Below are 26,940 nucleotides of genomic sequence, written 5' to 3' on the forward strand. Positions count from 1 at the left end.
CGCGCCCCTCCTCTCGCGCCCCTCCCGCGCCCTACATCCAACGCCCGGGCGAGGGGGCTCAGTCCGCAGCTGCCGCCGCCGCGCCTCGGTATCGGTGCTGGCAGCGGCCGCCGCCGAGACAGCCGCGCGAGCGAGCATCCCCAGGCAGTAAGCCCGCTTTCTCTCCGCGTGTGAGTGCCTGCGTGTGTGCCTCCCGCCCCGTGGGCCCGCGTCCCGGGGGAGCGGCTGCCCTCCTACCCCGCCGCTGCCCGCGGGCTGGCCCCCGGGCGGGTATCTGGGGCCTCGGGCCTCGGCCTGTCCGGCCCGGGGTGGGGACTGCGGGCCAGCCGGCCGCGGGGTCCCCTCCCCTGCCCTCCCGCCGGTGCGTGCCTCAGCCTCCCCTCGGTTTTCGGGCTCTCGTCGCCGGGGTGGCGGGTGGAGGGGACCGGGAGCGCCTGGAGGTGGGGGCAGCTCGAGGGAGGGGGATTCTCCCCATTTTCCTCTTCGGAATGGTGGGGAGTGGGGACCGAGGGTACGGGGGCCCGGGGCTTTCTGCCCGGGGATGGAGGGCAATGGGGGTGGGGCGAGGTGGGGGGCACCTTTCGATTCCCTCAACGAGGATAGCTAGCTGGGGTTACGGGGAGGGGTAAAGATGAAGGGAGGGTCCCCTCGGTTTTCTTGAGGGTGGCGAGGATGGGGAGGGAGGGAGGGAGGGGGAACCTGCCTCGGTTCGCACAACGAGGAGGGCGGGCGGGAGTGTGCAGGGGAAGCAGTAGAGGTGAGGGGCTCCCGGGGTTTTCTCGTCGAGGATGCTGGGGGTGGTTCGAGGAGTGGGGGTGGAGTGCAGAGGGAAAGAGGAGGACATGGAGGGCCCGCTCTGGTTCTTCTCTTAGGGGTTGGCGGGGGGTGGGCGAATGGGGGTGGGGAGAGGGGGATTTCAGCTCCAGCGCGAAACCTAGAGAAGCTGGAGGAAGGTTCTGTAACACGGGTTAAGTCTTAGAAGGTGGATTTTCAAAACTGCAGGGTGTGACCTTTCCGTCTCAAAAAGCGTGAAGTCCCAACAAGGTGCTGTCTGTTCTAGGCTCTGGGAGAGAGGTTTCTGCTTTCGAAGTTTCTCTTTTCTCTTCCATTCCTTGCGGCCTCTTCGCAGGCATCCAGGACTAGGTAGAGATTTGGAAATCGGCAAGGATAGACTTGGTGTGGTTTGTGTTCGGCGCTATATGATTTTCTGCGTTTGAGACTGTACGGGTTTCTCAGGTTTGTTTTGATTGCCCCTTACAATACAAACCCTGTACCAGCGAGACCCCTTGGGAAAAGAAGAGAACAAGGTTTATTAAGGGGATTCCAGGTTGGTTTTTGAATTTCCTGAAGTGCGAGAGATACGTCGTTGTAGTATTTTCCTTGGCTTTCAGAAGATGTCGAAATAGAATTAAACGTACGTCTTTGCTGGAAGTCCCTTATAGTCATTTAAATTATTCCATCGGGATTGTCTGAGTCCCCTTTGATTTGAATTTGGAGTAGATCCAGTTTTCCTAATTGGAGCCATCATTTTGTAATTGCCTGTAATTCTTCCCTGGGTTATCAAATCTATGGCAAGCTTATAGAGCAGCAGGAATAATTTTTTTTTTCGTTATCTTGATTAAGACAGTTTTAATGTAAATTTTATGTTGTTCCTTGGAAATGTGAACATTTGCAGAATAGCATACATTTAAATTATGAGCCCCTTGGAATTTTTCGAAGCCTTTTCCTCCCCAGCTCATCTCCAGGAACACAACAGAACCCTCCCCATTCTTTACACTGAGGAAGCAAGGGCTTCTGGGATGGTTGCTTTGCTTTTGGAAACTCATGCTCATATTTGCTTAGGAAGAATACATACTGAAAAGGCTCAGGCCTTTAATGTGGTGAGGCTATATGTGCTTTCCCATTTTGGTTGCATAAGGTTCCAATCTAGTCTTTACCTTTAGTCTTTAAAAATGCTTATTTAACATTTTTAAGAGCAAATATAATCTTTATGCAACAGGAAACAGGTCATATATACCATGATTTGTGCAAGCCACCTACCAATAAGTATATAGTCTTAAGACTACCATATAGAGTCTGTAACTATATCTGGTTTTTGAAATTCTGAGCTACCATTCCCATATTGAATTTTTGGAGAATGAAAACTTTTTTTTTTCCAACCAAGTCTAGATTTTTGAGTGAAAGTTTAAAAAAAAAATGGTATAAGATTTAAATTGGTAAAATTCCCCTTATGTGATACCAGGAAATTGAAGCTAACTTAATGTGTCCAACTAATGGACCACTTAAACAAGATAATTTATTTGTGTACTGGAAATGATAAACTGGAAATCTTTTAAGTGGAAATAGAAGTTTTGATCTCAAAGATGGATGAGAGTACATTTAAATGAACACTATTGTTTGCATCATTTCTAATGTTAATGTGATATCCAATTCTATACACTGGTCAGTGATCTAAAAATAATACATTAAAAGTGCAATTTAAATCTGATATTTTCTCATGTGAATAAAATGCTGGGAGTGGTGAAATTTTTTACAGAGAGAAGCATGTGATGGTGGTGGGCCCTAGAATTTCTCTAGACAAAAGGAGTAAGTGAAGTGTCTTTTACCCAGCTTTTTGAGAATGTGTTGTTTGCCCTGCAGGACTGGAGGAGGAGAGAAAAAAAATAAACTTCAAAAATTAACAAAAATATGGTCATATATCTTTCCAAATATTTTTTTACACTTACTTGGCTTAGTTGCGATATGCAGGAACTTTTGTTGCTGCACTAAGGCTTAGTTCTTCTGTGGCACGTGGGATCTTAGTTCCTAACTAGAGATCTAACCGTGTCCCCTGCATTGCAGGGCGGATTCCTAACTACTGGACGACCAGGGAAGTTTCTCTAAATATTCTTAAAAGTTTTGCTTTTATCCATTTGAAAAGTAATTTGTAAATCAAGCCTACAAATTAATTTAAGACCTTGACTCTCACCTCTATAAAGTTTTGACATAAAAAAAAAAAAAGAGCTGTTCACTGAAGGATGGCCCCGTTAACCTCCTGAGGCTGATCCAGCTCTGTTTTCCTGCTTCCCACCTCCAGGTCCCCTTCTTTCCCTCTTGTGCCAACTTTTATGACCTTGTGGGAGTTGAACAAATGTTCATGCTTGCTTGAACTCTAGGCCTTATCTATTTGGCTGCTATCCCCAACTTTTACCTACAAAATTTTTTTGGTTAATTGAACTTTCCAGTTGTTTGGGTTTGGAGTAAAAGGGAGTAGACTATAATTTATTTTCTCTTAAAAGATCTTTTCTTTCAGCTCCTGTTGGACGAGAGCAAAGAAGGGTTCTTTTTTCTTTTTGGTCAACAGAGTACTTAATTAAGCAGACTATATGGCCATTTATTTATTCAACCAACATTTGCTGAGTTACCGCCTCTGTTGGAGGCTCTGTGCTAGATGCACAGAGGATAAGCAATGGCTCCTGCTTTCCGGTGCAGTTATTAAAATGAAAAATAAACAGTGAATTCATTGTGAATAATCGAGAGTTGTCCAGAGTCTTTTGGACTGGACAGTAAACATGCTACAGCCGTGCAAACAGGGGAGCCATTTTTTCTGGGGTATTTAGTCACTGTATAAATTCCATCTCACCTTCCCAACGAAGACATAGTCTGTCAGTTTGGGTAATATCATTTATAAGTCATCTTAAGGTCAATGGCCTTTTAAATTTTTTATGTAATTAGGACATAGCAGATTTCTTGTTTTTTAAAGTTCAACATTTTGTATGACTGTATAGAGTAGTGGGGCTTCCCAGGTGGTGCTAGTGGTAAAGAACCCGCCTGCCAGGGCAGGAGACATATAAGAGACGTAGGTTTGATCCCTGGATTGGGAAGATCTTCTGGAGGAGAGCCTGGCAACCAACTCCAGTGTTCTTGCCTGGAGAATCCCATGGACAGAGGAGCCTGGTGGGCTACAGTCCATAGGGTCGCAAAGAGTTGGACATGACAAAAGTGACTTGGCATGCACGTACAGAATAGTGAAAACACAAACAGGCCAGCGTTCTTTCCTGTGACTTAAAGCAGCTTCTGACAGCCAATTGGGCCAAAAAATTTATTTTTCTATGGTCAACTTTGACTTATGGGTACCAATGAATGATGGAGCGTGGAGGAGTAGATAAAACTAAATGAGAGTGCGAGTAAAACTTTGTCCTCCTGCGGGGCTGCCTCCCAAGTTTTTGAGAGTTCCCATCTGCGGGTAGTTCTAGACCAGTGATTTTGAACTGGGGCACTTTTGCCCCCTAGGGGACATTGAACAATGTCTGGAGAGAATTTTGGTGGTCACAGCTTTGGGTATGTCTAGTGGGTAGAGATCAGGCAAGAGGCTTAAACATTCTATGATGCACGGGTACAGAGTATCACCTGACCCCAATTGTGAATAATGCTGAGATTGATGTAATTTCCTGTATGAAATGCAGTAAAACGTAATTTTAGGAGAGAACACTAACAGTGTCTTGATGTGAATAAGGAATTGAGCTTACTTAATTAGTCTTAAGACTGACTAGTTCCTGAACATCAACCCAAATAATTAAGACTGATAAAAGCTATCATTTATGGTACTTAACCCTGTGCCAGGCCCCTGTATACATTGTATAGTCACTTCAGTTTTTAAATGAAGAAACAGGCTCAGAGAGGTAATTTGCCCTCGGTCTCACAGCTGGTCACGGTTAAACAGAGACACCAAAATTAAGATTGTCTGCTACTCCTCAGAAGTTCATGGTTTTGAGCACAACATCATACTGTCTCCCTTGTGGTGTGCTCCATTCAAAATCTTACTTCAAATCAAAATTACAATATGTCTTATATACCATTGAGTTTGCTGAAGAGTAATTAAAACTATGAATGTTAAACTTGATCATATGGAAGTAGGGGGAGAAAGAGAACTGACATTACTTGAAGGCCTACTATAACTCTAGAAAATATGTGAGGGACTTCTTGGTGGTCCAGCAGTTGAGAATCTGCCTTGTAGTACAGGGGATGCAGGTTCAATCCCTGGTTGGGGAACTAAGATCCCATAGGCCGTGAGGCAATAAGCCCTCATGCCACAATGAATATCCCACAGATCCAACTGAGACCTGAGGTAGCCAAATAATTGTTTAAAAAAGAAAATATGAATTGAATTTATACCCATTATGTAATTTGATCCTGACAGCAACTGTGCAAAGTAGTTATGATGCACGGATGAAGTTGGTTAAGTACCTTGTCTAAGATTACACAACTAATAAGCGGCAGAGTTGGGATTTGAACTTCAGTCCTATGACTAAGCCATTGTCCCTTGCTGCATTCTCTGAAGCTTGGGTTGCTGAAGGGGGTGAGGCAAGGAGCCTACTGCAGAGAGGTGAGTGAGTAGTCCTAGGTAAAAAGTCCTTTCAGAGGTAATGTGTTGTAGAAATGGATTACATCCAGGAGGAGAGTGGAGAGGTGAACCACTATACCTTCCTCAACTGAGGAGAATGCAGTTCAGTATGAAATTTGTTCTAGAGTTCTACCCAAACTGAAACTGCAGTTGTCATTTTGGAGAACTTTGTAGTCTGTCTACCGGGAAAGTTTTAAACACTGTTTTTATAATGGTGAAACTAAAAGTTACCTAATTGCATGTATATCCTTTCCACGGCTTACCTTCTGCCTTTTTTGAACTGTTGTATAGAACTTAACAATGACAGCATTTAGTTTTGTAGTCTTTGTACACAATTTAAACATTTGTTTTTGCTGTGGACATTGTTTTTACAATAAACATCAAGTTCATACTTGTGTTTTCCATATGGGGGTGTGTGTTTTGTTTTGACAGGTAAATATTTATTTTAACTTTAGATGCATAAAAAGAGGAAAAATAAAAACCAGCCCAATAGCAACCATATTTTGTCCGGCAAGCTTTTTGTGTGTGTGTGGGTAGAAGAAGTACCTCATGTTTCATTTCGTTTACTTTAAAGGAATTTTAACCATGATTCTCAAAGGCCAGGATGCTGGAAAAAAAGAAAGATTATCTAGATAAAATGTACGTTTTGATTTCCACATAAAACTGTGAGCCATAGATTCTGATTATAATAATAATGTCCTGATTCTGACTATAGCAATCAGCCACTTGAATAATCAACCACTGCACGTGGACATGCTTTGTGATACTGCCTGATTTTGTTACCCCTTCCCCCAGGATTTTAGAGTGGACTTGAGAAATCTGGTAAAACTTGCAAGAACACATTAATCATTTTGAAAATCTATTTTTAAAATAAGAACGGCACTTTTTCATTGAGGAGAAATTCAGAAAATACAGACAAGCCTAAAGAAAATAAAAATCAGTTATAATCCACCACCCCCAAATTAGTGATGCTATGCTAAGTCGTTTCAGTTGTGTCCAACTCTGTGCGACCCCATAGACGGCAGCCCACCAGGCTCCCCCGTCCCTGGGATTCTCCAGGCAAGAACACTGGAGTGGGTTGCCATTTCCTTTTCCAATGCATCAAAGTGAAAAGTGAAAGTGAAGTCGCTCAGTCGTGTCTGACTCTTTTCGACCCCATGGACTGCAGCCTACCAGGCTCCTCTGTCCATGGGATTTTCCAGGCAAGAGTACTGGAGTGGGGTGCCATTGCCTTCTCCGAAATTAGTGATAGTGTTTTGAATTTCTTTTTTAATGCAGTATTTTTTTTAATGGTGGACCCAAGTCCATTTTGCAGAGTCTCCAGTTTATAAGTGTAGTCTTAGGTTTTTAAAAAATTTTACCAAAAAGTCTGAATTACTGTTGCATCTCCAGATAAAGGTCGTGGTCATGAAGAGTGAAATGGGAATGCCATCCAAGAGTTAGAGGAAGATCATATGGCCTCCTCCTGTAAGCTCCTTAAAATACCTCCTCCTCCAACTTGAGTAGGAGAATTTCAGCTAAAGGGCTGTCAGGATCGACCTCCCTTTGTTTTACAGATGAGAAAACTGAGGCTCAAAGAGGCCAAGCACATGATCCAAGGTTGTATGATGTGTTAATGTCAGAGTTCCAATTTGAAGTTTTAGGTCCTCCATGTTTAGGTAAGTTTTAATTTCCTACTTAATAACTCTTCAAACCCAGAACCTTCTGTTGGCCTGTCTCTCAAGAGAACAAGTTATTATGGTGAAAGTATGTTAACTATATAGTAAAGGATACCAAAAAGGCCATGATTTTCCTAATTTCAGAAAATGGTCAAAACAGTTGTTTGCAGGAGTTTATCATGTTATTTGCTTTATTGAAATTGAACATTAGTGGTGGGAAACCTCTTTTGAGCAGCTAGCCTTTAATTTCGTTTGGCCTGGGAGGTAAGGACAAGTACCAAAGCCTATGGGATATGCCTAGAATCACAGAAATGCAGCAGCAACTTTATAAGAGTCTTTACACATACTAGCCTGGAAGGCCCCAATTGGAGCCACTGCTGCATGAAAGTTTCCTTTGCCTTTATAAAATGAGATGTCTTAAAATTGTGGGAAAGTTAAAATTGTGGAAAAGAAATTTTAAAGATGTATTTGCTTCCAAACTTAGCTTAAGTTCAGTTGCAGCAAATGCACATGCACGTGCGCCCACATGTGCAAACATTGTTTTAAATCTAGCACCGTTAAAAAAAATAAATTCTTCAACTTTCCTCCCTTTCTTTCTTGGCCGTCTTTGTTCTTTCTGTAGCTGCGTGGGTCACTCTCTTCATATCTCCTTTGCCTGAATGTCTATTTTACTCTCAGGGTGACTTTTCTTCTTTATTTTTTTGGAGGGGTGTCCAACGGACTCTGCCCACTTGCCTTTTTTCCAGGCTCCTGGAGTCCTCATCAAGTTCCTCTGCCGCTGTGTCTTCCCCTTCCCTCGTTTGCCAGTATTACAGTTAGCCCACCCTGGACCAGCTCTGTTTTTCAGCCTAGGATAGGCAGGGAAGCTGCTCTCCAGAGCAGGTGTGTGGTGAGATCCGGTGTCGCTTGATACAGAAATGTCACTGCTAGCACAGAATTCAACAAAGTACATCCGGTGATTACATAGGCTGCGTACACATGTAAACCTTTAACACAAAATCATCCCTTCTCTGTGGCCAGGGGCCCAGCAAATGCTAAAGCTACATGGAATAATGATTATGGATACTCCCTGCCAAGGGCTTACTATTTGAACAAATGAGAAAATTGTACCCTTGCCTAGGGGTGTGTTCTGAAGTAGTTTTTGCTCCTGTTCCTCATTATTGCCTGCTAATGAGTATGTATATTGTCAGTGAGCTGCCAGCTCTTCCCAGCTTCCTGCCGTACACTGTATTTCTCTTCTGACAATGGGTTTTCCTCTGTATTTAAACCAACGAGATTTGCTTGCACTTTATTTTGGGAGTACTCTAGGTGTAAAATACAGATAAAAGATACATATGTACTGGCTTTGTAAGTGCAATGAAACCTAGAAAAAGAAAAGAGCTATCAAAATAAGTCGTGGTTGCCAGCATTCTACTTTCTGTAGGTTTTATTTACCCACCTAAAAACTCTGGTTCTTACATATGTTCAGGACATACTCCATAGTAGACGTTCTAATCACAAGAATTTGCAAAATCCACAAAATTCTAAATATGCTTTTCAGTACTAAAGACATGATAGCTGGCAATGTAGAGATTTTATTGTCAAGGTTGTTTTGATAAGGATGGTACAAAAGTTAATTTCTATACTCAACAAGTTTTGTTATTCACTTTCAGTTTTAGAGTGCGGATAAGGCTGCTTGGCATCTGTCAGATTAAAAATGTGTGATTTATTAGGAAGACATTAAGGATTGGTTTTTCAGTGGATCTCTGTCAGGTCTACTATTAGACTTTATTCTTGTTTGGGCAGTGTCTGTGTATAGACATAATTTAGCATCTGCACTTTTGTGTTGACTAGGTGAACTGAAGTAACAGGTGTCCCCCCAGGTTAACAGCTGTCCCCCCAGGTTGCTTAAAGACTAAAAAGTACATACAGGCACACAGACACATTCCAAAAATTTTTATATGACTAAACCATAGTGGTGAATTTAGACATTTGAATTAACAAAATTTTGTTTTTCAACAGTTTGTAAGAAACACCCTGTAAATAACGATAGCTTCAAATACTTAAAATGTTTTTAAAAAATATCGTCAGTCAGATGATTTCTAGATGCTAAGGAGACACTTTGAATTCCTTGTCAAAGATTCTACATCTCCAAATATCAGGGTCAGTTCAGATTTTCAAATTCTGGACCCTTCCCTTCTGGGCCACAAGATGCAAAAATTTCCAGTGTAGTAAGCACATGTAACCACACTAAGGAAAAGAAATGAAGCAGCCAAGGTAAAAGTTTATACTTGTATCTACAGATAAAACAGTTGGCCTTTGTTGGAGCCACTTTTTAAATATCAACTTCCCCCAATTTATTAAAGAATAACATATATAATTATATATATTTATAGGTCTAGTGTGGTACAATAAATTAAGTACAATAAATAAATCTGCCATAAATAAATTATAATAGATAAATTAGGAGTTTAGGATGAACATGTATACACTACTATATACAAAATAGACAACAAGGGCCTACTGTATAACAGGGAACTATATTCCATATCTTGTAATAACCTCTAATGGAAAAGAATCTGAAAAAGAATAGATATATGTATATAACTGAATCACTTTTCTGTATACCTGAAAACATTGTAAATTTAAAAACATTGTAAATAAACTACACTTCAATTTAAAAATGTTAAAAATAATATGAAAAAAGAAAAAAGGAAGTGTACAATGTGATGGTTTGATATACATATGCATTGTGGAATGATTATCAAGATAATCTGATATCCACTCTATTGAGTATAATTTATGTACAGTAGACTACATCCAGTTAAGGTATACGGGTTGCAGCAGGGGTATACACCCGTGAGGCCACTGCCACTCTGGAGATGTGGAATATTTGGGGCACTCATTCCCCCTACATGCTTCCTTTCACTTCTTTTTTTGCAGCACATTCTTCCCTTGCCCCAGGCCCCAGGCCACTGGTGATCTGCTTTTGTGTAAAAGCTGCTTTCTAACTTAGATTTGAAAAGTTTGTGGATCTTTCTTGGTCCAAAGACCAGATATAAATCCAAAACACTGTTTTCTTCTCTGTATTTGAGAAAAAATAATATTACAGGCAGATTCCAGGCTTGACTTTCTAGAATCTTTTCCTGCTTGCTTAAAGATGTGTATTTAAGAATTTTGTCTGCGCGTAAACTGCTGCTGCTGCTGCTAAGTCGCTTCAGTCATGTCCGACTCTGTGTGACCCCATAGACGGCAGCCTACCAGGCTCCGTCCTTGGGACTCTCCAGGCAAGAACAGTGGAGTGGGTTGCCATTTCCTTCTCCAGTGTATGAAAGTGAAAAGTGAAAGTGAAGTCGCTCAGTCGTGTCCGACTCGTAACGACCCCATGGACTGCAGCCTTCCAGGCTCCTCCGTCCATGGGATTTTCCAGGCAAGAGTACTGGAGTGGGGTGCCATTACCTTCTCCAGCGCGTAAACTACAGCCTCCATATTACATAGTCTCACTACATACTTGGATTGAAGGGAGATAAAAACCAAGAGAGAAACAATTCTAATAAAATGGAAAAGTGTGGTATATGTTCTTCTGAAATAGGTAGTGACATGTCAAATCCCTCAAGGATAGGACACATAAGGTAATTTGAATCTTGCTTCATACTTATTCATAGATTAAGACTGAAAGCAATGAGAACAAATGTTTTACATCTGTAGATCTATACCTCCAGCTAGTGTGTGTATCAATATATAATCATTATTCAGGAATAACCCTACCCCCTGAGCCTTCCAAAAGGTTTGAAATGGTTTCAGGGGGAATTTAAAGTGGATGGAAGGTGTACCATCCTGACACACTAGGGCAAAGCCAGCTTTTCACATGCTGTCTGTTGCTTTCCCATTGATACATTCAGTTGAACGAATGATTAGGCAATTGAAGGGCTATAGGAGCTTCCCTGGTGGCTCAGATGGTAAAGCGTCTGCCTACAATGTTGGAGACTGGGGTTTGATCCCTGGGTTGGGAAGATCTCCTGGAGAAGGAAATGGCAACCCACTCCAGTATTCTTGCCTAGAGAATCCCATGGATGGAGGAGCCTGGAAGGCTGCAGTCCATGGGGTCGCAAAGAGTTGGACACGACTGAGCGAGCTTCACAGCTTCACACAGCTTCACAGGAGAGATAGGGGCTTCCCAGGTGGTGCTAGTGGTAAAGAAACTGCCTGCCGATGCGGGAGACATAAGAGACACTGGTTCAATCCCTGGGTCGGAAAGATCTGGAGGAGGAAATGGCAACCCACTCCAGTATTCTTGCCTGGAGAAGCCCCATGGACAGAGGAACTTGGTGGGCTACAGTCCATGGGGTGCAAAGAGTCAGACACGACTGAAGCAACTGGGCACACACACAGAGTATTGAGATACAGTTTCTCTCTTCCTCACTCCCTCAAAATAATCCATGTCACCGTCATTTGTGTCTAACAAGCTTTCCTTTCCATTGCTGTTGCTCTGTCCTGCATCTAGTCTCCATCTGACACTCCTGATTTCGACTGTTCTCTGCCCTTCTTTGCTTTTCTTTCCCAGGTTTCTTCATCCTCCTCTTTTCTGTGTCTGGATACTACTTCTCTTACGCTGCTCTGCTTTCTCATGGCAAAGCTGTTTTTATAAACATCTCCAGACCAAGTCATCAGCAGACTAATTCCAACATGTCAGATGTCATCTTGGAGATTATTTTTCTTTTTGTTTCATGGTCCAATAATTCAAACTCCTTTTAAGTTTGGGGCCATGCTGGTGGTTTGAGAGTTGTGAAGGGTTGGTTTTCAGAAAAAGTTGAATATGTGGTTCTGTTATAGATAGTTGTTGAAACCATGATTCACTGAAAAGGAATGAGTGATGTACATTACAATGTTCCTACAAAACTTACTTTTACAAAGCTAAAGCAATTAAAATGCTCTTGTGGTAAGGAGATTTATTGTTCCTCAAAAGGTACTGGAAAGATTTTGTTTTGTTTTTATTGGGCATGACTTGTAGCTTAGTTCCCCGTCCTGGGATCAAACCTGGGCCCTTGGCAGTTAAAGTGTGGGAGTCTTAACCACTAGACTGCCAGGGCATTCCTGGAAAGGGTTGTTATTTTTAAATCCTTCAACATTAGTCAGAATCTATAGAACACACAACACACACCGAGTGAACCCTAATGTAAACTATTGTTAGTGAATAGTTATCAATGATGGTTCAACAACTATAAAAAATATATTACAATAATGCAGGGTATCAAAAATAGAGGAAAGTGGGAAGGGGTCTTATGAAGGTATGTGGGAACCACTTTCTGTTCAATTCTGTAACTCTAAAACTGCTTTTAAAATGTATATAGGTGTATAACACTGTCACTTTGCTGTATAGCAGAGATTGGCACAACATTGTAAGTCAACTATACTACCATTTAAATTATTGCCAAAAAATAAGGCTGCTTTAATAAATCTATTATTTTCACTTGAGATTCAGAAATATAATGAATATCAGCACTTTTTATTATTAGCTTGTAGATAAAAGCACAGTGTTTGTTTTTCAGTATGAAGTTGGACACGACTGAATCTGAGCAGAGCACAGCATAAGAGAAGCGCTCCTCATGGTGCTGTAAGTTGAGCCGTGCTGTGCTGTGCTCAGTCACTCAGTCCTGCCCGAGTCTTTATGACCCCCAGCAGGCTCCTCTGTCCATGGATTTCCCAGGCAAGTATACCAGAGTGGGTTGCCATTTCCTGCTCAGGGGATTTTCCTGACCCAGGGATTGAACCCAGGCCTCCTGCAGGCGGATTCTTTACCACAGAGCCATGTGGAAGGCCCTTAGCTTAGCCCATGGGCTCCCTGAATAGTGACAGTGTGAGCTCCTGGGAGAGCTGCCCAGTGCTGCTCACCACTGTCAGGTTGTACAGGAGTTACTGGATAGGTCAGTGTGAGCACTGGGTTGGAACTTTCTCTGTCTGTGTTCACTGAGTGCCATCTTTGTGGTGCAGTGGAGCCCCGGGCTTGACAAATTGCCTGCCCTACAACTCAGAGAGCCCCTTTTTGACCCTTGCATTTGTGGCGTCACCAGCAACAGTGACAATCGGTGAGCTCATGCCAACTCTTGGAGCCAGTATCCAGGGCAGAGTTTGATTGCTTTGGACCAAAGGTTATTGCTTGGCTTGTAGTAGCATAAATCTGACACCAGAACCTCCAGGCAATTACTCAGCTTGGCCAACGCAACAGTAAACCTATGTGAAAAGAAGGTCTTATTATAAATGATTTCTATATTACTGGAACTGAGTGAATATTTTGACCATCTTCAAGTATGTGTTGCTTTCTTGAGTTGGCTGTGTAAACAGACCATTCTATGTAGGCGTGGGTGGGTGGGGATCAGGCCTGAGAGGGACTTTGAGGTTGACGGAGATAAGGAAACATTGGGATGGTGTTAAAGTCATTGGAAGAGAAAAAGATGACAAAGCATTAGGAATTAGAACATAAATGAGGCCAGTCACTCAAGGAATCAAGGAATGGCTGTCTTGGGGATGTGATTGTTCATGGAATGTGTCCATCAGCTCTGTGATTAGACCCAGGGTCAAAAACTTCATACAGTTAGCTGCAAAATTACTCATGAAGGGGGAGTTGGTTATCAAGTTCACCTGTTTAATGTATTAAATTTCATTGTATATTGGAAGAATTTTTTAATGTATGGATCTGTTATGTATACTTACTGTTATGCCTGTTATTAGGAAAGCTTTCACATATTTTTTCTTGATTTCAATGCTTGACTGGTTGACTACGTGTGGTCCTACCTCTATTGGAAGCAGCAGATTTTAATGGGAAGGGGAAAGAAGGGACAGAGAATCTCTCCATTGAGTCGCAACCCTTGATGGAGGCTGGGGATTCCAGTTTGGCTGCCAAGGTCACGGGTTGCTGTGGGTCAGTGGTGGCCCGAATGGTGGCACAAGCACTCCATTCTTGTGGTTGCCCTCATGATTAACACCAAGTTCTGCAAGCTGACTGGATTGTACATGCAGTTCCTGTCCATTGTAGAGGCAGCAGAAGTAATGGTCTGACCAGTGCATCCTGTGTTCATCCCACAGGTGTACACAGGCTCGGTCAGTCAAGAGGCCTAGCACAGTCTTGCTCCTCCCAGCCAGGCTGCTGGAAATAGCTGGAAGGCTTGTAGAGATGCTGTGATGATGGCAGGCAGGGCGGGTATGTGATAGGGTCTGCCCTGCTTACCCCTCTGCTGCTGCTGCCCTTTGTCTCCTCTTGGTCTCCCTTCCCCTCTGTCTCCTGCTTACCCTGGATTTTTCTGTTAAGGTGCAAGGAAAGTTCAAAAAAAGTTGGGGCCCCTCAGCAGAGGCCATCAAGCCCCCAGAGCAGTGTACTTTAGACTTCCCCCAGTGCCGGACTGTTAGAGCTGCACGGGCCTGGTATGTATCAGATGGAACTTGGGGTACTTGTGAAAGTTTCTGATATACAACTTGAAAGTTGATTTGTATCACCTCATAAGCTTATTGTTCCTTCCTCTTTTAAAACCCCTACAGTTTTCCTTTTGTTGCTGTTTAGTCATGTCTGACTCTTTAGTATCCCGTGGACTGTAGCCTGCCAGGCTCCTCTGTTTATAGGGTTTTCCAGGCAAGAATACTGGAGTGGGTTGCCATTTCCTTTTGCAGGGGATCTTCCCGACCAGGGATCAAACCCGCTTCGCCTGTGTCTCCTGCATTGGCAGGCAGATTCTTTACTGCTGAACCACCTGGGAAGCCGAAACTTTCCTTTCTGTGTGTGTTATTGTCCCTATAGCACACCCTGGCTGTCTGCATGCCAATGTGAAGGACTTACTGTGCAGCTAATTGATTGGAGCAGGGCTGCCCAGTTGTCAGGGCTTTAGGAAACGGTTCATAGGATACAAAAGCCAGCTTCTAGAGTAAGAGTCTGAACACTTCCTCAAATGAAATCATCAGATGTTTTCAGTTCAGTTCAGTTCAGTCACTCAGTCGTGTTCGACTCTTTGCAACCCCATGAATTGCAGCACGCCAGGCCTCCCTGTCCATCACCAACTCCCGGAGTTCACTCAAACTCATGTCCATCGAGTCAGTGATGCCATCCAGCCATCTCATCCTCTGTCGTCCCCTTCTCCTCCTGCCCCCAATCCATCCCAGCATCCAAGTCTTTTCCAATGAGTCAACTCTTCACCTGAGGTGGTCAAAGTATTGGAGTTTCAGCTTTAGCATCAGTCCTTCCAATGAATACCCAGGACTGATCTCCTTTAGGATGGACTGGTTGGACGTCCTTGCAGTCCAAGGGACTCTCAAGAGTCTTCTCCAACACCACAGTTCAAAAGCATCAATTCTTCGGCGCTCAGCTTTCTTCACAGTCCAACTCTCACATCCATACATGACCACAGGAAAAACCATAGCCTTGACTAGACGGACCTTTGTTGGCAAAGTAACATCTCTCCTTTTGAATATGCTATCTAGGTTGGTCATAACTTTCCTTCCAAGGAGTAAGCGTCTTTTAATTTCATGGCTGCAGTCACCATCTGCAGTGATTTTGGAGCCCCCCAAAAATAAAGTTTGACACTGTTTCCACCGCTTCCCCATCTATTTCCCATAAAGTGATGGGACCAGATGTCATGACCTTAGTTTTCTAAATGTTGAGCTTTAAGCCAACTTTTTCACTCTCCACTTTCGCTTTCATCAAGCAGCTTTTTAGTTCCTCTTCACTTTCTGCCATAAGGGTGGTGTTATATGCATAGCTGAGGTTATTGATATTTCTCCTGGAAATCTTGATTCCAGCTTGTGCTTCTTCCAGCCCAGTGTATCTCATGATGTACTCTGCATATAAGTTAAATAAGCAGGGTGACAGATGTTTGTTGACTGTTTATTCTGTGTGCAAGGCACTTTGCTAGATGCAGTGGAGAATATTAAAAACAAAAGGGATCTCTTCAAGCAAGGAATACCCATCCTAATTGGAGAAGCTGTTAGAGACACATTAAGGATGTGGTGGAAAGACCACTGAACTGAGGGGGAAGAGGAAGGAGTCCGGAGTGTTGAGTGCTAGCCCAAATTCTACCAATAACCATCTGATCCCTTGGGCAAAGTACTTCCCCTCTCCAGGTCTCAGTTTAGAAAGGGAATTGGACTGGATAATCTCTAAGACTTTCTATATAGATTGGTTCAAAAGCAAATGGGTTAAAAAGTTAAACAACAGTACAGGGTGGTAATAGAAGGATTGCAGGAGATAGTACCTTCTCTTTGGCCAAATGAAATGTGCATATGATAGTTACTATTATGTGTATATGGTACATATATTTATACTGTATAATTGTACTGATTACACAACTATCTTCCCTGGTGGCTCTGTCAAGCATCTGCCTACAGTGTGGCAGACCCACGTTTGATCCATGGGTCAGGAAGATCTCCAGGAGAAGGAAATGGCACCCCACTCCAGTATTCTTGCCTGGAAAATCCCATGGATGGAGCAACCTGGTAGGCTCCAGTCCATGGGGTTGCAAAGAGTCGGACACGACTGAGCAACTTCACTTTCACACAACTATGGACTAGCATTTATCAAAGTGGTGTCCTTGGACCATCAGCATTAGCATTACCTGGGAGCTTGTTGGAAATGCAGATTCATGGGCCCCATTTCAGACCCACTGAATCAGAAGCACTGGGGATGCAGCTCAACACTTTGTGTTTCAGTAACCCTCTCCCCCAAGAGACTGGGACGGTTGTTCTCAAACTTGGCTGTACAGTAGATTCATCTGGGGGACCATAGGGCCCACTCAGACGTTACTAGTTGCTTTGGCTTCCCAGGTGCAGCCAATTTGAGAATCTCACTGATTTAGGGAAGGTGACATGCATCAAAGCACCTCTTACTCTGCAGTGGTAACAAAGCTCAGAGGCATGGAGTCAGCCAAAGCTGAAGTTGAGTGTCGGGGGATGGGGAAAAGTAGATTTGAATATGGCTGGGAGGCCTTGAGTTTCATGCTAGAAATTTGGTGTTTAGATTGAAGGAGAGGAAAGTTTGGAGGAATGGGAGTGATCCATTCAAGGTGGTACATTTGAACGGTTATTCTAGCAGCTCTGTGAAGACAGGAAGTGAACTGAAGTTGCTCAGTCGTGTCTGACTCTTTGAGAGCCCACGAACTGTAGCCTACCAGGCTCCTCTGTCCATGGGATTTTCCAGGCAAGAGTACTGGAGTGGGTTGCCATTTCCTTCTCCAGGAGATCTTCCCGACCCAGGGATCGAACCCAGCTCTCCTGCATTGTAGGCAGACGCTTTACCATCTGAGCCATAGGAAGCCTGGTGAAGTAAGTAGTCTAGGTCTGAAGTAATCATGAACCAAATTAGGATTGTAGAAATGTGATTATAAGGAAGAAAAGGTATGAAAGCTCTTTGTAGGACAAATGGCTAGGATTCAGTGATAGCTCTGTGGGGAAAAGGTAGGGTTAGAACTAAGCCTTTGGCTCAGGAATTTCTCTCTTGTTCTGGGATAACCGGGCCCTGCAGAGGCAGCTATCAGAATTGTCAGGTTTCATGCATCTGTACTCATCCTTTGTCCATCATTGCTTTGATTTTGGAGTTCTAATTGGGTAGGTATTCCCCAGTGAGTTAGAGAAAAACACAAATTATAGTCACCCAGAAAGCTACCCATGGTCATCATGGTGGAGTGGGAGGGGGGAATCCTGTTTCTCTTGACAAAAGAATGCTTGGAGTTGTGGGAAAGTCATAAACTTGGCAGTGACTGATTTAAGACTATCAGTCAATTAAGTGAATTTTTATTCTATTATTTGTTTTATTTGGGAACTGTTGTAATAGTCATTGAAAGGACATCAGTCTTCATATTTTTAAAACAAAAATACCGTTGAACATTAGGGCAAAGGACAGAATCTCAAGGTTTTACCTTTTAACTTGAGCAAATATTTGCTGCTCCATTTTTCTTGCTGGATTTCGCCATTTGTTGTTCTTTTTTGGTGGTGGTGGTGGTTTTTTTTTTTGCATTGTTCCTACTTGTTCCTCATGCCTCATAATTTTAGTTTATTCTGTTATCAATGACTTTTGTATTCCTAAGTATTCTTAATATTTTATTTGTTTTTCTACATTTCTTGAGTCTTATAAAGCTCATTAGCCAGCAGTTATGTAAAAGCATATGAGGAAAATACCTATAGTGTGTTTTTTTAACCTTAGACCCCCCCTTCACTCATTTCCCCAACCCCTGTTCTTTGTATATATGAGCTTTTTAAAATAAATTTTTTTGTTTGTATCTATGAGAAATCATACAGTATTTGTCTTTCTCTAATTTCACATACATAATGCCCCAGAGGTCCATCCATGTTGTTGCAAGTGGCAAGATTTCCTTCTTTTTATGTCTAAGTAGCATTCCATTGTATATACATGTACTACGTCTTCTTTATCCATTCATCTCTTGATGGGTAAGAGGGTTGTTTCCATATCTTGGCTATTGTAAGCAGTGCTGCAATGAATGGGGGTGCAGATTATCTTTGGGCTTTTCTTTGGATAAATACCAAGAAATATAATTGCTAGATTATAGCGTAGTCCTATTTTTAATTTTTAGAGGAATCTCCATACTGTTTTCTGTAGTGGCTGCACCAATTTACATTCCCACCAACACTGTAAGAATGTTCCTTTTGTTCTACATCCTTGCCAACACTTGTTATTTGTAGTGTTTAGATAATAGCCATTCTGTGGGTGTGAGGTGATTTTGTGGTTTTGGTTCACATTTCCCTGATGTTGAACCAGGGAAATTAGTGATGTTGAAGCATCGTTTCATGTACCTATTGGCCATGTGTTTGTGTTCTTTGGGGAAATGTCTATTCACTTCCACTGCCCATTTGCTAATTGGATTATTTATTTTGCCATTGAGTTGTATGAGTTCTTTGTATATTTTGAATACTAGTTCCTTATCAGATATATGATTTGCAAATATTTTTCTCTCATTCCATAGGTTGCCTTTTCACTTTGTTGATCATTTTCTTTGCTGCACAGATGCTTTTTTATTTTATATAGTCCCACTTGATTATTTTTGCTTTTGTTGCAAATTTTAATATGCCAATTAAAAAGGAATGAATATATTTTTATTTCTTATCCACCCTTTCTGACCAAGAATTATGTAAATTTGCATCCAGAAATGGCCTGTCAGAAGAGCTTCTTAGTGCTTATTTGGGGCCTGGTGGACACACTGCTTATTTTTCCTCTTCTTATTAGTATACAGGTTGTGCCATGTCTGGAAGGAAAGACCTTTTATTACTAGTTGGAAACCAGTACAAGCAAATTCGATATTTAGAAATGTTCCATATATTCCAATGCAATATTTTTAAATGGCTTACTACTCTAACTTTGGAAAAGTTGTGCATAAAAGTCTAATCTAGAAGGATCACAACTTAAAATGTGTAGTATATCTAATAGATATCTTTTAAAAATATAACCTCTCTTTTGCCAGGTTGAATAAAGATAAAAATCTTTCTTTCCAATTTCTGAAGAGTATTATATCATATAAAGTAAATGTAGAAACTTGTGTGGAATAGATAATCTTCCAGACATAGAGTATATTATACTCAATCTAAGGACACAAAATTGGATTTTCTTTTATTTCTATAACATAATATCCTTTTGGTTTTTGTTTATGTATTAAGTTAATGTGTTGGTAAAGATTTGATTATGATGTTATAGATCTTTATTATGCTGAAATTATTAAAATGAGGCATCTTTTATCTTAACTGTTTATTTATACCGATACATAATTTTACTGGGTAAGAGCCGCTTTATCAGTTCTTCTGATAAAGGAAAGAAGCCGGTGGCCATCTCATTTGTATTTCTTATTGCATATAATGATAACATTTCAAATGTGTTTTAGACATGTATATGCTGATGTCTTGACAGCCATAGCAGTGTAAGCATTAGAATCAAAGCAGGATAAATAAGTCTAAGCTGCTGCCTGATACCATCACAAGCGTACCTAATTAAGAAGGTATTTGGGGTTCACTGCTCTTTGGTTTCTAAGGTAGGAGAGAATATTCTGAAGGATATGATTAAGGAATGGTTACCATGACAATTGCATTCAGAGAATTTAAAGGCGACAGTGATTCTATGGAGCTCATCCATTTTAACTGATTCAACTGGTCGTTAGGTTCATTCAGACAGCTGCTGTTTCTGGATCTTATGTTTCCGTATAATTCACTCAGTTGATTGGTGATTTGGGGATCATTTAGGCTTGGCTGTCCATAATGATAGGATTGTCAGTATCTGTGACCAAAATACCCTTGTTAAACCTGAAGGAGAATAATTGTGTATGTTGAATGTCACTAGAATGTAGCTTTTGGCTTCTGGAATAACATAAATAGTTTGTCTAACTTCACTTATTAATTCTGTCAGGGTGGGATAAGATTAACGTGATTTATTTGAAAGCATGACTGACCCTAAAGTGTTTGGGTTTTATTTTGGATTACTTTGCTGTCATCACATTTTACCCAGTATGTTTGGCTGCTCTCCTGTTTTTGCTCTTTGACTTGCGCAATATCATCAACACAATTTGTGTTATGTCTGGTCAGGGCCACAGTTGCACACTGCAGATTGAAAAGTATACACAACACTATCGCCATGAGTGCCTTTATCCCCCCAACTCCAACTAAATGTTCAGGGCACTAGCCCTGACAATAAAGTGAAACGGAGATACAGATGCTGTTAAAATCTTGCTATATGTTTTTATCTTTCTTTGTGGGGTAGTTCTTGATGGTGAAACCATGAACTCTGCAACCCAAGACTCCTCTGGCAGGGGACCAAGTTGGACCCCGGTGCGGAGAGTTCTGTCTGCTCAGCCTTGGGCCTTTCTCTCTACTGCCCTCTGGAGGGTGTCAGGGAACATAACACTCAAGGACTCAGGGAGAGCCGGTGACTTGGTGTGGGTTACTAGAAAACAAGTTTTCTGGCCTCCCCTGGCCCCACAAGGCTCCTTAGAGCCTGAGCTTGTAGAGGTAGGGAGCAGACAGAGAGAAGGCAGGGATGGTACTGGCAGTGTTGGGATCTTAGGGAGGAAGCTATTCTGGTTGTTTAGAGAATGGGATTCCTTCAAATGGAGCTCACTACATATCAAATCTATCTCTAGGAAAAATTGGTTCCAACAAGGTGAGTAAAATGGACTAGTATCATAAGGCTAGACTGTGATGGATTAGATTCAAAGTTTAGGTTGGGTTGAATCTAAGTAGGGGTATGCTTGGGGCCAACTGTCTGTGGCAGAATATGAAATTATTATCCAAGTTTGATAACATTTCATTCTCTGCCTGCTGTAATCATCGTGATAAATATATATGTGATGTTCACTGAGTACCTTGTATGAGTGAGGCCCTGGTTAAGTGCTTTACAAGCCCTGCCATCTTGCCAGCATCCAGTCCCTCTGTGAGGTCACTTACCATTATGAGGTTCCCAGAGGTTGTACAGCTGATATGAGGCGGGGCCAGCACATGAACCCAGCCAGTCTGACTCCGGCGCCCTTGCTGTGAACAGCTGTGCCATGCTGCATTCTTCCTGCAGCTGCATAAAAGGGTGTGGCACCTTTTAGAAACAGTGAGTTCCGTATGATTGGGGTGCGGGTGGTGAGAGATGAGGCTGAGCCAAGCCTTTTGTACATACATACCATGCTAAGTCCTGGGAGGTAGAAAAGAAATCAGGGATTCCTGTCCCTGTCACCAAGAAACTTAAAGTCCTGTAAGACAAATGAGGTAGAACATGGAACCAATGAGACATTGTTCATATGATAGAACAAGAAAATATTGTCTCTCCTTAAGTGTAGGTGGGAAGGGGACTAGAAGGCATTTCTTTAGAGTCAGTCAATTTAAGCATTCACTTTTGAAAGTTAACAAATTTGCCTTTAGATCTGGAGCTTTAGATCTGGCAGACAAGACCCCTGTCCCTATCGTCAGCAGACTTGTCCATACTGAATTTGAAAGAGTTGTCTTCAGCAGTTGTCATTAAGGTCTCTAAATAGATGAACCCATTAGCCTGTTGAACTAACTGGATTTATTTTCCCATTTATTAACATAAAAAGAAAATTTCTAACCCCTGCTTGTTTGATGACCAGCTTGGAACAGGTTGGTTGTGGAAGGGGGGAGTTATGAGCCTGGTTATAATCCTTGGTTTTTGTTTGCCTTATTTCATTCAATGGATGCTTCATGAGTGCCTCCTGTGTGCCAGGTACTGTTCTAGGTGTGGCAATGGAGGAGTGGACAGAACAGGTGGGCCTGGGTTGGGTGGGGGAGGGCCTTCTCTCAGGGAGCTGTCTTTTCCTTCAAATTCTTTCACTCATGTACATTTCACAGTTGATATAAAAGAGCCTTTGGTGTGAGTTTCAGGATTTCACATGTTGGGGAAGATACAGTGACCACACTTCCTTTCTCCTTAGCCCCAGCCAGTCCTTTCTGAATAATGGGGGGCGGGTAAGGTGGTGATGTCAGCGCTGCCTGTGGGGAAGCCTGGAGGGTGCGGAGAGGGCAGCGTGTCAGAGTATACCATCTTTGTGTCAATGGGAAAAGCACAGGGCACACCTGTTTCCTAGTCAGGCAGAACCATCCATGCGGGGATGAGCCTGCCCACCAGCCTGCTGCCTAATCCTGTTGTTGATTGGAGATAACTTCAGCAGTCACAAAGCACCTCATCTCCATGGCAACACCTCTAAATATTCCTCTGGTGACTTGTGCTCTACATTCTGTCTGGCTCTGAGCTCTCCTGTGGCAAAATATGCTAGAGATGTTAAAAGAGTGGGGGAGGGGACTCAGCTAATAAATCTATTCTAAATGACTGAGTCATTTGTTTTGATTACCCGGGTGATTGCCAAATGTTAATTTAAAACTGAAATAGGCCATGAGCTCACTCTGCTAACAATGCTGAGTGTTTTAGCTAATACAACTTGATAATGAGGGGGCCAGATCCGTTGCCGGTGCAAATGTTATATGATAAACAGACATTTGGGGAAATATGCAGAACATCTTGGCAGTTTTCCTTAACTTTAAGAGTTGTAAATACAGAGAAGAAGGTGTTACCGTGAGCCATTTCAAGGGAAGTTGACTTTTGGATCGTAAGGGTGTTTTTTTTTTTTTTTTTTTTTTTAAGAAACTTCTAGCTTTTCTCCTGAAAAGGTAACTTGACCTCTTGCTTCTCATTTTTTCCTAACTTAGGCACATCAGAGGTGGTTAGCAGTCTCCCGCCCTCGCTGAATACATCCCATTCTGCACACATCCACTGTGAGGTAAGTTTTCCCAATTGCCACACATCATTACACCAGTCTCCACCTTCTGCTGTGTGGCGTTCGTGTCAATGCTGTCCAGAGATCTTTATCTGTTTGGTAGATTTTAAGCACATTTGTTTTAATTGAGCTGACCAATGTCACTGCTTACCCTAGATACATGGTCTCTGGGGATTGCCTTTTCAAGGGTGAAACATCTCATTTGCTTTTAATTTGGGGGCATGAGAAGTGAATGTGCCAAGCACAGCAGAGTGGTTAGAAGGTGGGCCTGAGGCTACAGATCTGCCTCTGGCACCCTGTGGACAGTAGGGAACAGGAAGGCTGCGTGGAGCAGCTCCTGGGCTACCCAGTCAGTTGTCAGGACTCTTCAGGCCTGGGGTGAGCCGAGCCGAGGTGTGGGGCAGCCGCTCACAGTCTACCAATTTGAAGCATTTCCGTGGGGTCACCTTAATGTGGGTGGGCAGATCATCTTCTGATTAGGACTGAAGTTCTGAGCACAGCCGCGTGGGTGTGAGCAGCCGGGCAAAGCCAGTCCTCTATTTAACATACCCCGGAGAGGCATCCTCCATCCGCCTAGTCCTAGTAGCTTCAGCAGCTTCTGGAGAGTCTGTGATGATGCCAGGTTACTCTTTTCTGTCTTTTTTGAGAGATCGGGGATGTTCACCTTTGCAAAAACTGGAAGAAGGGACTCTGCAAGACGGTTCCTCTAGGCACAGTGTAAGGAGCCGCAGTCTGGCTACTCTTTGGGCCCCAGTCTCCTTGTGTTTATAAGAGTGGTAGTAACATTTGCTGGCACTAGACCACTCAGGATTTCTAGTTTCATCCATTCAAAAGGTTGCTGCATTTCTGCCTTCCCCTCCACCCCGCCCCATTCCATGCTTTGTCCCACATGCAGTGTAGGGCCTGTCTTTTCAGTTAGGGTAGTAGCCTTTGTTACATCTGCTTGATACAGAATTCTCCAGAGATTTTTTTTTAATATAAATTTATTTATTTTAATTGGAGGTTAATTACAATATTGTATTGGTTTTGCCACACATCAACCTGAATCTGCCACGGGTGTACACGTGTTCTCCATCCTGAACCCCCCTCCCACCTCCCTCCCCATACCATCCCTCTGGGTCATCCCAGTGCACCAGCCCCGAGCACCCTATATCATGCATTGAACCTGGACTGGCAATTCGTTTCACATATGATATTATACATGTTTCAATGCCATTCTCCCAAATCATCCCACCCTCACCCTCTCCCACAGAGTCCAAAAGACTATTCTATACATCTGTGTCTCTTTTGCTGTCTTGCATACAGGGTTATCATTACCATCTTTCTAAATTCCATATATATGTGTTAGTATACTGTGTTGGTGTTTTTCTTTCTGGCTTACTTCACTCTGTATAATAGGCTCCAGTTTCATCTACCTCATTAGAACTGATTCAAATGTATTCTTTTTAATGGCTGAATAATACTCCATTGTGTATATGTACCACTGCTTTCTTATCTATTCATCTGCTGATGGACATCTAGGCTGCTTCCATGTTCTGGCTATTATAAACAGTGCTGCGATGAACATTGGGATACACGTGTCTCTTTCAATTCTGGTTTCCTTGGTGTGTATGCCCAGCAGTGGGATTACTGGGTCATATGGCAGTTTTATTTCCAGTTTTTTAAGGAATCTCCACACTGTTCTCCGTAGTGGCTGTACTAGTTTGCATTCCCACCAACAGTGTAAGAGGGTTCCCTTTTCTCCACACCCTCTCCAGCATTTATTGCTTGTAGACTTTTGGATCACAGCCATTCTGACTGGCCTGAAATGGTACCTCATTGTGGTTTTGATTTGCATTTTTCTGATAATGAGTGATGTTGAGCATCTTTTCATGTGTTTGTTAGCCATCTGTATGTCTTCTTTGGAGAAATGTCTATTTAGTTCTTTGGCCCATTTTTTGATTGGGTTGTTTATTTTTCTAGAATTGAGCTGCAGGAATTGCTTGTATATTTTTGAGATTAGTTGTTTGTCAGTTGCTTCATTTGCTATTATTTTCTCCCATTCTGAAGGCTGTCTTTTCACCTTGCTTATAGTTTCCTTTGTTGTGCAGAAGCTTTTAAGTTTAATTAGGTCCCATTTGTTTATTTTTGCTTTTATTTCCAATATTCTGGGAGGTGGGTCATAGAGGATACTGCTGTGATTTACGTTGGAGAGTGTTTTGCCTATGTTCTCCTCTAGGAGTTTTATAGTTTCTGGTCTTATGTTTAGATCTTTAATCCATTTTGAGTTTATTTGTGTGTATGGTGTTAGAAAGTGATCTAGTTTCATTCTTTTACAAGTGGTTGACCAGTTTTCCCAGCATCACTTGTTAAAGAGATTGCCTTTTCTCCATTGTATATTCTTGCCTCCTTTGCCAAAGATAAGGTGTCCATAGGTGCGTGGATTTATCTCTGGGCTTTCTATTTTGCTCCATTGATCTATATTTCTGTCTTTGTGCCAGTATCATACTGTCTTGATGACTGTGGCTTTGTAGTAGAGCCTGAAGTCAGGCAGGTTGATCCTCCAGTTCCATTCTTCTTTCTCAGGACTGCTTGGCTATTCAAGGTTTTTTGTATTTCAATACAAATTGTGAAATTATTTGTTCTAGCTCTGTGAAAAGTACCGTCGGTAGCTTGATAGGGATTGCATTGAATCTTTAAATTGCTTTGGGTAGTATACTCATTTTCACTGTTTTGATTCTTCTGATCCATGAACACAGTATATTTCTCCATCTATTTGTGTCCTCTTTGATTTCTTTCACCAGTGTTTTATAGTTTTTCTATATGTAGGTCTTTTGTTTCTTTAGGTAGATATATTCCTAAGTATTTTATTCTTTTCGTTGCAATGGTGAATGGAATTGTTTTCTTAATTTCTCATTCTGTTTTCTCATTGTTAGTGTATAGGAATGCAAGGGATTTCTGTGTGTTGACTTTATATCCTGCAACTTTACTATATTCATTGATTAGCTCTAGTAATTTTCTTGTGGAGTTGTTAGGGTTTTCTATGTAGAGGATCATCTCATCTGCAAACAGTGAGAGTTTTACTTCTTCTTTTCCAATCTGAATTCCTTTTATTTCTTTTTCTGCTCTGATTGCTGTGGCCAAAACTATGTTGAATAGTAGTGGTGAGAGTGGGCACCCTTCTCTTGTTCCTGACTTTAGGGGAAATGCTTTCAATTTTTCACCATTGAGGATAATGTTTGCTGTGGGTTTGTCATATATGGCTTTTATTATGTTGAGGTATGTTCCTTCTATTCCTGCTTTCTGGAGAGTTTTTATCATAAATGGATGTTGAATTTTGTCAAAGGCTTTCTCTGCATCTATTGAGATAATCATATGGGTTTTATTTTTCAATTTGTTAATGTGGTGTATTACATTGATTGATTTGCAGATATTGAAGAATCCTTGCATCCCTGGGATAAAGCCCACTTGGTCATGATGTATGATCTTTTTAATGTGTTCTTGGATTCTGATTGCTAGAATTTTGTTAAGGATTTTTGCATCTATGATCATCAGTGATATTGGCCTGTAGTTTTCTTTTTTTGTGGCATCTTTGTCAGGTTTTGGTATTAGGGTGATGGTGGCCTTATAGAATGAGTTTGGAAGTTTACCTTCCTCTGCAATTTTCTGGAAGAGTTTGAGTAGGATAGGTGTT

At 42.0% G+C, this 26,940-nt stretch overlaps 1 protein-coding gene across 5 annotated transcripts in view; it reads left to right on the forward strand.

Annotated features, from left to right (window-relative positions):
• The first annotated feature begins 7 nt into the window (after nucleotides 1-7).
• Nucleotides 8-26,940, forward strand: part of FHL1 (four and a half LIM domains 1) — a 64,599-nt gene continuing 37,666 nt past the window's right edge. For 2 of the 5 annotated variants that reach the window (XM_040266225.1, XM_040266230.1), the window contains exons 1-2: nucleotides 8-147; nucleotides 23,200-23,270. The gene's annotated coding sequence lies outside the window, so the exon portion shown is untranslated. Of the gene's footprint in view, nucleotides 171-21,577; nucleotides 21,593-23,199; nucleotides 23,271-26,940 lie in introns of those variants that run through there. The other 3 variants (XM_040266231.1, XM_040266228.1, XM_040266226.1) reach the window with 3 other exon arrangements.

Source organism: Oryx dammah, unplaced genomic scaffold (assembly GCF_014754425.2).
Source record: "Oryx dammah isolate SB20612 unplaced genomic scaffold, SCBI_Odam_1.1 HiC_scaffold_23, whole genome shotgun sequence".
Lineage (NCBI taxonomy): Eukaryota > Metazoa > Chordata > Mammalia > Artiodactyla > Bovidae > Oryx > Oryx dammah.